Source organism: Micromesistius poutassou (assembly GCF_964030765.1).
Source record: "Micromesistius poutassou genome assembly, chromosome: 2".
NCBI lineage: Eukaryota > Metazoa > Chordata > Actinopteri > Gadiformes > Gadidae > Micromesistius > Micromesistius poutassou.
Window position 1 is genome coordinate 21004210 of NC_140272.1, and position 10228 is coordinate 21014437.

General features: G+C 41.7%; 1 pseudogene across 1 annotated transcript; it reads left to right on the top strand.

Annotated features, from left to right (window-relative positions):
- Nucleotides 1-6338: 6338 nt before the first annotated feature.
- On the top strand, nt 6339-8426 carry LOC311338251 (annotated as a pseudogene). Its single transcript has 2 exons — nt 6339-6399; nt 7852-8426. The product of its transcript is annotated as an uncharacterized misc_RNA (transcript).
- The last annotated feature ends 1802 nt before the right edge of the window (nt 8427-10228 follow it).

Consider the following 10228-nt stretch of genomic DNA (forward strand, 5'->3'; position numbering starts at 1 on the left):
ATCAAAACCAATGCTCTCCAATTCCAAATGGTGCGCGATGGCATAAATAACCCTATTTAAGCTTAGTTACACGTTCGCATTGAAAGGGACTGAGTTATCAACTTTTCCAGTTTTTATGCGTGCAAAATGCTTTTCAGAGCGAGAGAAGCACTTTTTGACCAACAATGTGTTTTTGACCCTAACACGTGAATTATGCTCAAAACCAATGCTCTCCACTTCCAAATGGTGTGCAATGGCATAAATAACCCTTTTTAAGCTTAGTTACACGTTCGCATTGAAAGGGACTGAGTTATCAACTTTTCCAGTTTTTATGCGTGCAAAATGCTTTTCAGAGCGAGAAAAACACTTTTTGTCCAACAATGTGTTTTTGACCCTAACACGTGAATTATGCTCAAAACCAATGCTCTCCACTTCCAAATGGTGTGCAATGGCATAAATAACCCTATTTAAGCTTAGTTACACGTTCGCATTGAAAGGGACTGAGTTATCAACTTTTCCAGTTTTTATGCGTGCAAAATGGTTTTCAGAGCGAGAAAAACACTTTTTGTCCAACAATGTGTTTTTGACCCTAACACGTGAATTATGCTCAAAACCAATGCTCTCCACTTCAAAATGGTGTGCAATGGCATAAATAACCCTATTTAAGCTTAGTTACACGTTTGCATTGAAAGGGACTGAGTTATCAACTTTTCCAGTTTTTATGCGTGCAAAATGCTTTTCAGAGCGAGAAAAACACTTTTTGACCAACAATGTGTTTTTGACCCTAACACGTGAATTATGCTCAAAACCAATGCTCTCCACTTCCAAATGGTGCGCGATGGCATAAATAACCCTATTTAAGCTTAGATACACGTTTGCATTGAAAGGGACTGAGTTATCAACTTTTCCAGTTTTTATGCGTGCAAAATGCTTTTCAGAGCGAGAATAGCACTTTTTGACCAGCAATGTGTTTTTGACCCTAACACGTGAATTATGCTCAAAACAAATGCTCTCCACTTCCAAATGGTGTGCGATGGCATAAATAACCCTTTTTAAGCTTAGTTACACGTTCGCATTGAAAGGGTTATCAACTTTTCCAGTTTTTATGCGTGCAAAATGCTTTTCAGAGCGAGAATAGCACTTTTTGACCAGCAATGTGTTTTTGACCCTAACACGTGAATTATGCTCAAAACAAATGCTCTCCACTTCCAAATGGTGTGCGATGGCATAAATAACCCTTTTTAAGCTTAGTTACACGTTCGCATTGAAAGGGACTGAGTTATCAACTTTTCCAGTTTTTATGCGTGCAAAATGCTTTTCAGAGCGAGAAAAACACTTTTTGACCAACAATGTGTTTTTGACCCTAACACGTGAATTATGATCAAAACCAATGCTCTCCAATTCCAAATGGTGCGCGATGGCATAAATAACCCTATTTAAGCTTAGTTACACGTTCGCATTGAAAGGGACTGAGTTATCAACTTTTCCAGTTTTTATGCGTGCAAAATGCTTTTCAGAGCGAGAGAAGCACTTTTTGACCAACAATGTGTTTTTGACCCTAACACGTGAATTATGCTCAAAACCAATGCTCTCCACTTCCAAATGGTGTGCAATGGCATAAATAACCCTATTTAAGCTTAGTTACACGTTTGCATTGAAAGGGACTGAGTTATCAACTTTTCCAGTTTTTATGCGTGCAAAATGCTTTTCAGAGCGAGAAAAGCACTTTTTGACCAACAATGTGTTTTTGACCCTAACACGTGAATTATCCTCAAAACCAATGCTCTCCACTTCCAAATGGTGCACGATGGCATAAATAACCCTATTTAAGCTTAGATACACGTTTGCATTGAAAGGGACTGAGTTATCAACTTTTCCAGTTTTTATGCGTGCAAAATGCTTTTCAGAGCGAGAAAAGCACTTTTTGACCAACAATCTGTTTTTGACCCTAACACGTGAATTATGCTCAAAACCAATGCTCTCCAATTCCAAATGGTGCGCGATGGCATAAATAACCCTATTTAAGCTTAGTTACACGTTCGCATTGAAAGGGACTGAGTCATGAACTTTTTCAGTTTTTATGCTTGCAAAATGCTTTTCAGAGCGAGAGAAGCACTTTTTGACCAACAATGTGTTTTTGACCCTAACACGTGAATTATGTTCAAAACCAATGCTCTCCACTTCCAAATGGTGTGCAATGGCATAAATAACCCTATTTAAGCTTAGTTACACGTTTGCATTGAAAGGGACTGAGTTATCAACTTTTCCAGTTTTTATGCGTGCAAAATGCTTTTCAGAGCGAGAGAAGCACTTTTTGACCAACAATGTGTTTTTGACCCTAACACGTGAATTATGCTCAAAACCAATGCTCTCCAATTCCAAATGGTGCGCGATGGCATAAATAACCCTATTTAAGCTTAGTTACACGTTCGCATTGAAAGGGACTGAGTCATGAACTTTTTCAGTTTTTATGCTTGCAAAATGCTTTTCAGAGCGAGAGAAGCACTTTTTGACCAACAATGTGTTTTTGACCCTAACACGTGAATTATGCTCAAAACCAATGCTCTCCACTTCCAAATGGTGTGCAATGGCATAAATAACCCTATTTAAGCTTAGTTACACGTTTGCATTGAAAGGGACTGAGTTATCAACTTTTCCAGTTTTTATGCGTGCAAAATGCTTTTCAGAGCGAGAGAAGCACTTTTTGACCAACAATGTGTTTTTGACCCTAACACGTGAATTATGCTCAAAACCAATGCTCTCCACTTCCAAATGGTGCGCGATGGCATAAATAACCCTATTTAACAAAATTAACTAGAATAATGATGAATTGGTTTAAGCTTGTATGTTTGCAATCGGCATTGCAAACATAGCACAAATAGCTAAATGATTCATGTTGCAAATTAATCATTAGATCCACCTCTCTCTACCGGCTGCAACTTGTGTCTGTCCTCTAAACAGGTAGTTTATTTTGGCACATGTGGCGGAATCTTCCTCCAGTGCCCTTATTTTTTTTAATCAGGCTTTTTCGGCTACTCCTTGGCTTTTTCTGCCCTCCACAATCAACAACGTCGCTTCTGTTCGCTGATTCTCTTCTGTTAAAGACGCAACATGGGCCAAACCAACTAAAATAATTGGGAGGGGTGAACTACCGTACATTGTATAATCCATATTATATATACTGCGATGCTGGGGCTGAAATTTCAGATGAATTAAGTCTACTTTAGGAGAAGATAAAATAATGGTCAAAGTATTTTTTTTCTTTCACCCAAGCAGCCCAAAATACATTTGAAAGTGGACCGGCCCAATGGGAAACCTCCCGAACGTCCCGATGGCCACTCCGGGCCTGGGTGTGGGTATTTTATTGTATTTAACAATCAAGCACTGATATGCAAAAAACAAAGTGTCCTGGCTCAAGATAGTCCACAGGTAAATATGTAGCATTTAACTTAAATGTGCAAGTGAAACAAAGAGCACATGGAATACGTTGTTGTAAAACAAATATCAAAAACAACAACAACATCTAATCTCAATTAAAGTTTAAATTGGCTTGTTTGTTCACTGTAAGTCTCATCGCTCACTCACTTCCGATGAGGAAGAACCATGGGAAGAACCAGGCACGTGCACACATAGGGCCCTAGGGGTGCTTGAGCCCCTGCCCTTTATGCCTCGTATTAAAAAGTGCCCTCTGAGTGTTCTTCAACAATCGTGCCCGCAAAAGTGCTCGAACCCCCCCCCCCGAACCACTCTTACGTCCTCCTACTCTGACAGTAGACGCTCCACGAGTGTCACTGTGATGGATGTCGTTGTGCGTCCATAATGTGCTGGTTGGTGTAATGGTCCTCACAGCGGACAACTGGGAGCCGTTTGACACCCAGAACGCTCCATACTGTTGTTAGAGGAGCAAAGCTCTAAGACGGACTCAGCTAGAACTCATAATGGAAGGAAACCGACATCTGAACCACTGTTCTATCAGAGAACGATAACTGAAAGATAACTATCAGATAAAGATAAAAGTGTCCGAAATCAAGGTGTTCCTAAAAGCAAACATGAATAGGGATAAGCGTATTAACATAAACACATCCATCAAACACCCAACACACCCCAGCAGTGAGTACGCCGCCGTTAAGAGGAATGAACACCCTTAAATCATCATCACAGTTCAGAGGCAGCAGGACGTACACACAGAGAGCGAGGAACAGAGGAGACGATGGAGGAGTAATGCTTCAGAGGCCCATCGACATGCAAACGGCCCCTCAGCCTCCCCCGTGGTACCCGATCAGTAGCAATCCGCGGTAGAGTGAGGGAGATGACATCTTGGCTGGGCTGAAGTGTCAGCCCCTCGCTCTCTTTACAGCCCGGCGCTTTCTAGACAGAACCAACCACTGTGTCCCTGTCACACGGAGCTCATTTAACCCGCAGAAACCAAATGGCTGAAGTACGACAATTCTGGTGACTCACATATTGTCAAAATGGCTCTTTTTTATTTGCACAGACTAAATATGCTTGCCAGTCCAGATGAAGTCAAGATGGTCCACCACATGGGGGGGTGAGGGGGAGAAAGTTCATCAGACCCTCACTCCGTCCACATGACCCGGTCTGAACAGTGTCTGGTCCTGCTGCATATGAGGAGGATGAGGACTTGCTGAGGAACTAAATAACTACTCAAACACATGATATTAATGTGAGATGAACATGATATGGCTGCTCAAGTGAGCGGCCCCGTCAATCATACGTATAAGCACTGTGGGGAAGGATCGTTGGTCCAAGAAACAACAGACCTCATCTGTGAGGTTCATGTCTTGTGTGACCATGTGACATGGAAACATGTTTCAGAAGTGAGGGAGGTGTGCACAGTAGCACCATCAACACAAGGACCGGAGGGTGGATGTATCTGCAGGGTCGACACCCCATCCAGGGGACTCACCCCATCCAGGGGCCGACACCCCATCCAGGGACCCGACCACACCACAGCCTCTCAGGAATCATGAAAGCAGGACTATTAACTATATTAGAGTTAGGGTCTATATGCCTACGTCACGCAATAATTGAAGACCGGAAGAATGTCGCTAAGTAGGGAAACGGCTCTTCCGCTTAGCTTAGCTAAGCTGGTTACAATGATGGAGGCGGATAGATACCGTTGGAGCAAGTCTCTCTGCAACTTACTTAAAGTGACATACGACGATGTCCTCAGGATCGTAAATGAACACTCATGTGTTCATAAGTTCTTCTGGGAGAAATACATTTTCAATTACAGAGGTGTTTGAGATTTGAGTGTTTGAATTCTGTTGACACTGTGTAGCTTGACTGTGACAGATAGCACTAAGTGTAATACATGTCAGATAAAATGTATCCTTTTTAATTATAAATTTAATTACAATCACAAAATATTATTTACACTGGTAAGAATACATATTTAGTTGAGTGTCTCTGAAACTTTGCCTGACGAACCCCAAGATGTTAGGTATAGCTAGATAGGCTCCCCTCACACCCTTCAGGTTACAGTGCTAGGAAGCCCAGGCTGGGACTGTTACACTTAGGCCTACCTTTCTGACCACGTTAACTAGATTTACATTTTGGGATTCAGACAACAGACCCACCTCGTAATATGTAGCCTAATGAATAGCCTAGAGCATGGTTTCAGACCTTCACAGATTCAGGTGCATGTTCAGTGTGTGCATGTTTTTATTAGGTGCCAAGCACAAAGTGCGAGGCAACCTATTGTAATTCTTAGTTTTATTATTATTCTGCCGCGTTTGCATTACACAGCCTAAAACGCTCGCACACTTTTTATGAAACTTACTAGACCTGTAGAGGTTGACCCAAGATTAGCAGAGAGCAAATATTACACTGATTGGCCCAAAGGTGGCGCTATACCAACTGTCCAAACAATGCAAACTTTGCACAAGCATATCTCGTAACCAGTTTGATCTACACTCATGAAACTTTTCTCACACATGCTGAACAAATATTCCTCAAGAACCTATGACTTCCGGTTCCCAGATTTGCCGCCATTTTGAATTTAGTTAAAAACAGTAAATTGCCTAACGATCCCAGGTTTTTTGACTTTGACAAAAATCCTTTAGCCCATATCATCTATGGACCATTATCTTAAATCTGACGTAAAGATTAGTCTGTACATTTAAGTTTAAAGCACCCATGAGCCATTGAGTTCTAAAACGGGCGTGGTTTAAACTGCTCATTAATATTAGTGTTAATTGCTCATATCAACATCAAGTTGGACTCCTATGATGTTGACCCCAATACAAAAGTTGTTTATAATCAAATTCTGAACAAGATAAACGTGGCATCGAAATGGGCGTGGCCTGTCACTAAAATCGCCACAGTTCATAGACGCAATGTTTGAATTGAGCACGACCGACACAGAGGATATTGGGGTCCAAAGTTCCAACTCCTCAAGTAAAATTAAGTTGATTGACAAAACAGCATGGCCGCCAGAGGCTAAAAATCGTCAAAAATTCTGAACAAGTTTGAACCCAACATCGTGTTTTTCGTGTTTGTAGCGCCCCCTAAAGGATCTTTAAAAAGCAGCCCATGCGCCACGTTTCACCAATATGTATGAAACTTGGTAGGCACGTACAACGTGCCAATACCTACAGAAAAGCCTCTTGGACCCATGCTCCAAAACCCACCGGAAGTCGGCTATTTTCATTTTTCTTTTTCTCTCTCGGCGGCCATTTTCACTTTTTTGCCTTGTATTTGAATGAACTCCTCCTAGGGAATTTATCGAATCAGCTTAAAAATTGGTCAGTACAGTCATGAAATGGTGCTGAATGAACGCTGTGCTATTTGTGACTGTACGTTGAAGGGCGTGTCCGTGGCATGCCGTCAAATTTGACCATTTTGAATGGAATTTCACAGCGTGGCCTGTCACTAAAATTGCCACAGTTCATAGACGCAATGTTTGATTTGAGCGGGACCAACACAGTGGCTGTTGGGGCCCAAAGTTTCAACTGCTCAGTTAATATGAAGTTGATTTCCAAAACAATATGGCCGCCATAGGCTAAAAATCATCGAAAATCGTCAAAAAATAACTTGATGCCAAAAGGCAGGGTTAACTTAACCCAATCGCCATCAAACTTGGGATAGTCCAAGGAACATGGGTCAAGATGAAACAGTACAAATTTTATCTAAATCGAAATCTTATCTAAAAGTTTAACTTAACGCTAAAAGGCTGGGTTAACTTAATCATCAAACCTAATGGTTAGGTTAGGGTTAGGTTTATGGTCTGCGTCATGGTCTGGTTAGGGTTAGGTTTGATGGTTTATTGGTCGGTAGGGTTAGGGTTAGGTTTGATTGTTTATTGGTCGGTAGGGTTAGGGTTGGGTTTGATGGTTTATTGTTCGGTAGGGTTAGGGTTAGGTTTGATGGTTTATTGGTCGGTAGGGTTAGGGTTGGGTTTGATGATTTATTGGTCGGTAGGGTTAGGTTTGATGGTTTATTGGTGGGTAGGGTTAGGGTTGGGTTTGATGGTTTATTGGTCGGTAGGGTTAGGTTTGATGGTTTATTGGTCGGTAGGGTTAGGGTTGGGTTTGATGGTTTATTGGTCGGTAGGGTTAGGGTTGGGTTTGATGGTTTATTGGTCGGTAGGGTTAGGGTTAATTTTTGGTGTTAATTTTTACAGCTTCATATATTCCCTTCAAAATGAAAACTTATAAATTCATAGGAACATACATTCAAAACAAATATTGACTGAAAAACAATGTGAAAAACTCTTCTGATCCCAGAGCTGGTCCCCGAACCAACCACCGCCAGCTCATGCATCTCAATCATATGGCTGGTCCCCATACCAACCACCATCAGCTCAAGCATCTCAATCATATGGCTGGTCCCCATACCAACCACCATCAGCTCCAGCTTCTCAATCATATGGCTGGTCCCCATACCAACCACCATCAGCTCCAGCTTCTCAATCTTGTGGCTGGTCCCCATACCAGCTGCCGCCAACGCTGGAGTCTCAATATCAGCCCTATCAGGCATATCAGGCCTATCAATATTAGGCCTCTTACCAACGGCCTCCAGCCTCTCACACTCAGGGCTGGTAAGGTTCTCTCATACCAGCCACCAGCAGCCCACATTCAGAGTTGGTCCTCAAACATGCCACCACCACCACCTCCAGCAGCTCACTCTCAGGGCTCAAACTTTTACCAGCTGCCACCAGTGCCAGATTCTCAACCTCAGGACAGGCTTTCTTACCAGCCAGATCCAGCGTCTCACAATTGCTACTGGGAATGGAGATTGCAAAAGGCAGCCCTTGAAGATCAGGAGCGAGGTGAGCCCAGAAGAAGCGTCAAAGAAAGGAAAACTAGTAATGTAAAATGTGTGGTAAGGCAAAAAGCAAACTTACTGGCCACACACAGCTACGGGGTAAATGGTACTGTCCAGCATCTAGAAAGACCATTGAATAATGGAAAAGCTGCTTGTAAAAATGTAAATAATGTGTAAAACTTACAGTATTTGTTGTTAAGATATCTTTATTAGTGTTAAATCATTTATTTTAAGTTTTAAATCATTTGTAAAAAAAAAAAGTTCAAACTGTTGCAAGTTTGCAACATGTAAATATAGTGTTGCATTTTTCAACTCTAAGATAACAACAAAAAAACAACTTGTGGTGTAACAGCAACACAGCCATCCTTTGGGTGGAAGATTCCAGGTGCGAATCCTGGCAAGAGTGCAAATTTTAACTTTAATAATGGAATAATAATAGAATAAATAAATACCTGATAGAACAATAATAGAGAAATAAATACTTATTTTTGTGATAAAAATTGAAGCTGAATATTTCTGATATTTCTTTTTTTCTCTTTTCCCCCTTTCCTCTCTTTCTTTTTTTTTTCTTTACCTCCCTCTAGCAGTCCCTTTAGCCTCATCGTTGGCCGAGAGGGTAAGGTGTTGGACTTGAAATCTATTGGTGTTTCCCCACGCAGGTTTGAATCCTGCTCACAGCGTCTTTATAGCACAGAGACCCACGGTAGAGGTCAACATTATACTGTATTCATAAAGGATACATTGTTAGCTATGTTTTAAATTGGAATGTAAACCACATGTTAAATCGATGCTGAACTGAAGTAGGATGACTGAACCAACAGTGCACCGATAGAAACACTGATGTATCTCCAGAAGGTTTATAGCGCATGTTGAGCTGCGGCTTACAGAAGCTGCTGTGATGAACACCTGGTGGTCCTCCAGATGAGGTCAGCCAGGCTCTCACTGACCGTGTTGATGTCTTCATTTATATCTTCTTGCAGGAAGAAAACCATGTCAGTAACAGCTTCTCTAACCCTCAAGCTATGGCAGCTCATCCTCATGTTTAAGGAGGCTATCTCCCTGACTCAACATGGAATGTTATTTTCATTTTTATGTCAATGAAAGCTTCTATTTGGCTCTTTTTGTCAGCCAATGTTTGAGCAGGATTAGATTAATGGAATTTCACCAAGACAAACAATCGAAATTGCACCAAACGGCCACCAGGTGGCGACGAAGGACCAGTGATCTGATTGAAGGCAGTTAACCTTTCTCCTCTGAAACCCTCTTACTACAGGTGGATTAGTAAACAGCGTGTTGAGTTGCAAAATGGTACCCGGACAACAGAACATCTGTTTATAGTGGTTTTAGTAATCAAACACACGTTTGTTCTTGATTGCCTCTAGTTCTTAGTCAGGGAGTGATATGGACTGTAGGAATCAGTCTCAGCTTGCATATGATAGTTTGATGAAATGAGCTGAAGAAGATCGCTATTTATGTGATGTCACAGTTCTGGAATACAAACTCTTGTGGTTGAATATTCTTATTTTCTTTGGGAAAATAAGAATCTTGTATGCATTGCAAGATTCTATAGAATCTCACTCCGGCCAAAACCCAAAAGTTGGCAGCCCTGCTTACATATAGGTGTTAGTGGGCCCCTAATACAGTATTTGAAGACGTTCAAGAAATTCTGCCTTAGTGCAGAGTTACAGCCACTACGAGCCAGTCCCACAATGAGCTCTCCACAAACGTGCCGTTTTTAGAGGCGGGTCAAGGTGGAGGGTGGGGGTGTGGCCCTGAACAGCTTGCGGCCACGGTACCATGCGCTAGTGTTTACAGTGGAACACTGAACACTCCGGGTGCTCCGGCAGCAGTCCTGGAGCTCTATATCTAAATAATATCATCACAAATGTAATTACATTACAGAAAACAATGTCCACTACACTAACTCAAAGCAATGCCCAAAGGGCCTCTTTATTCTGCT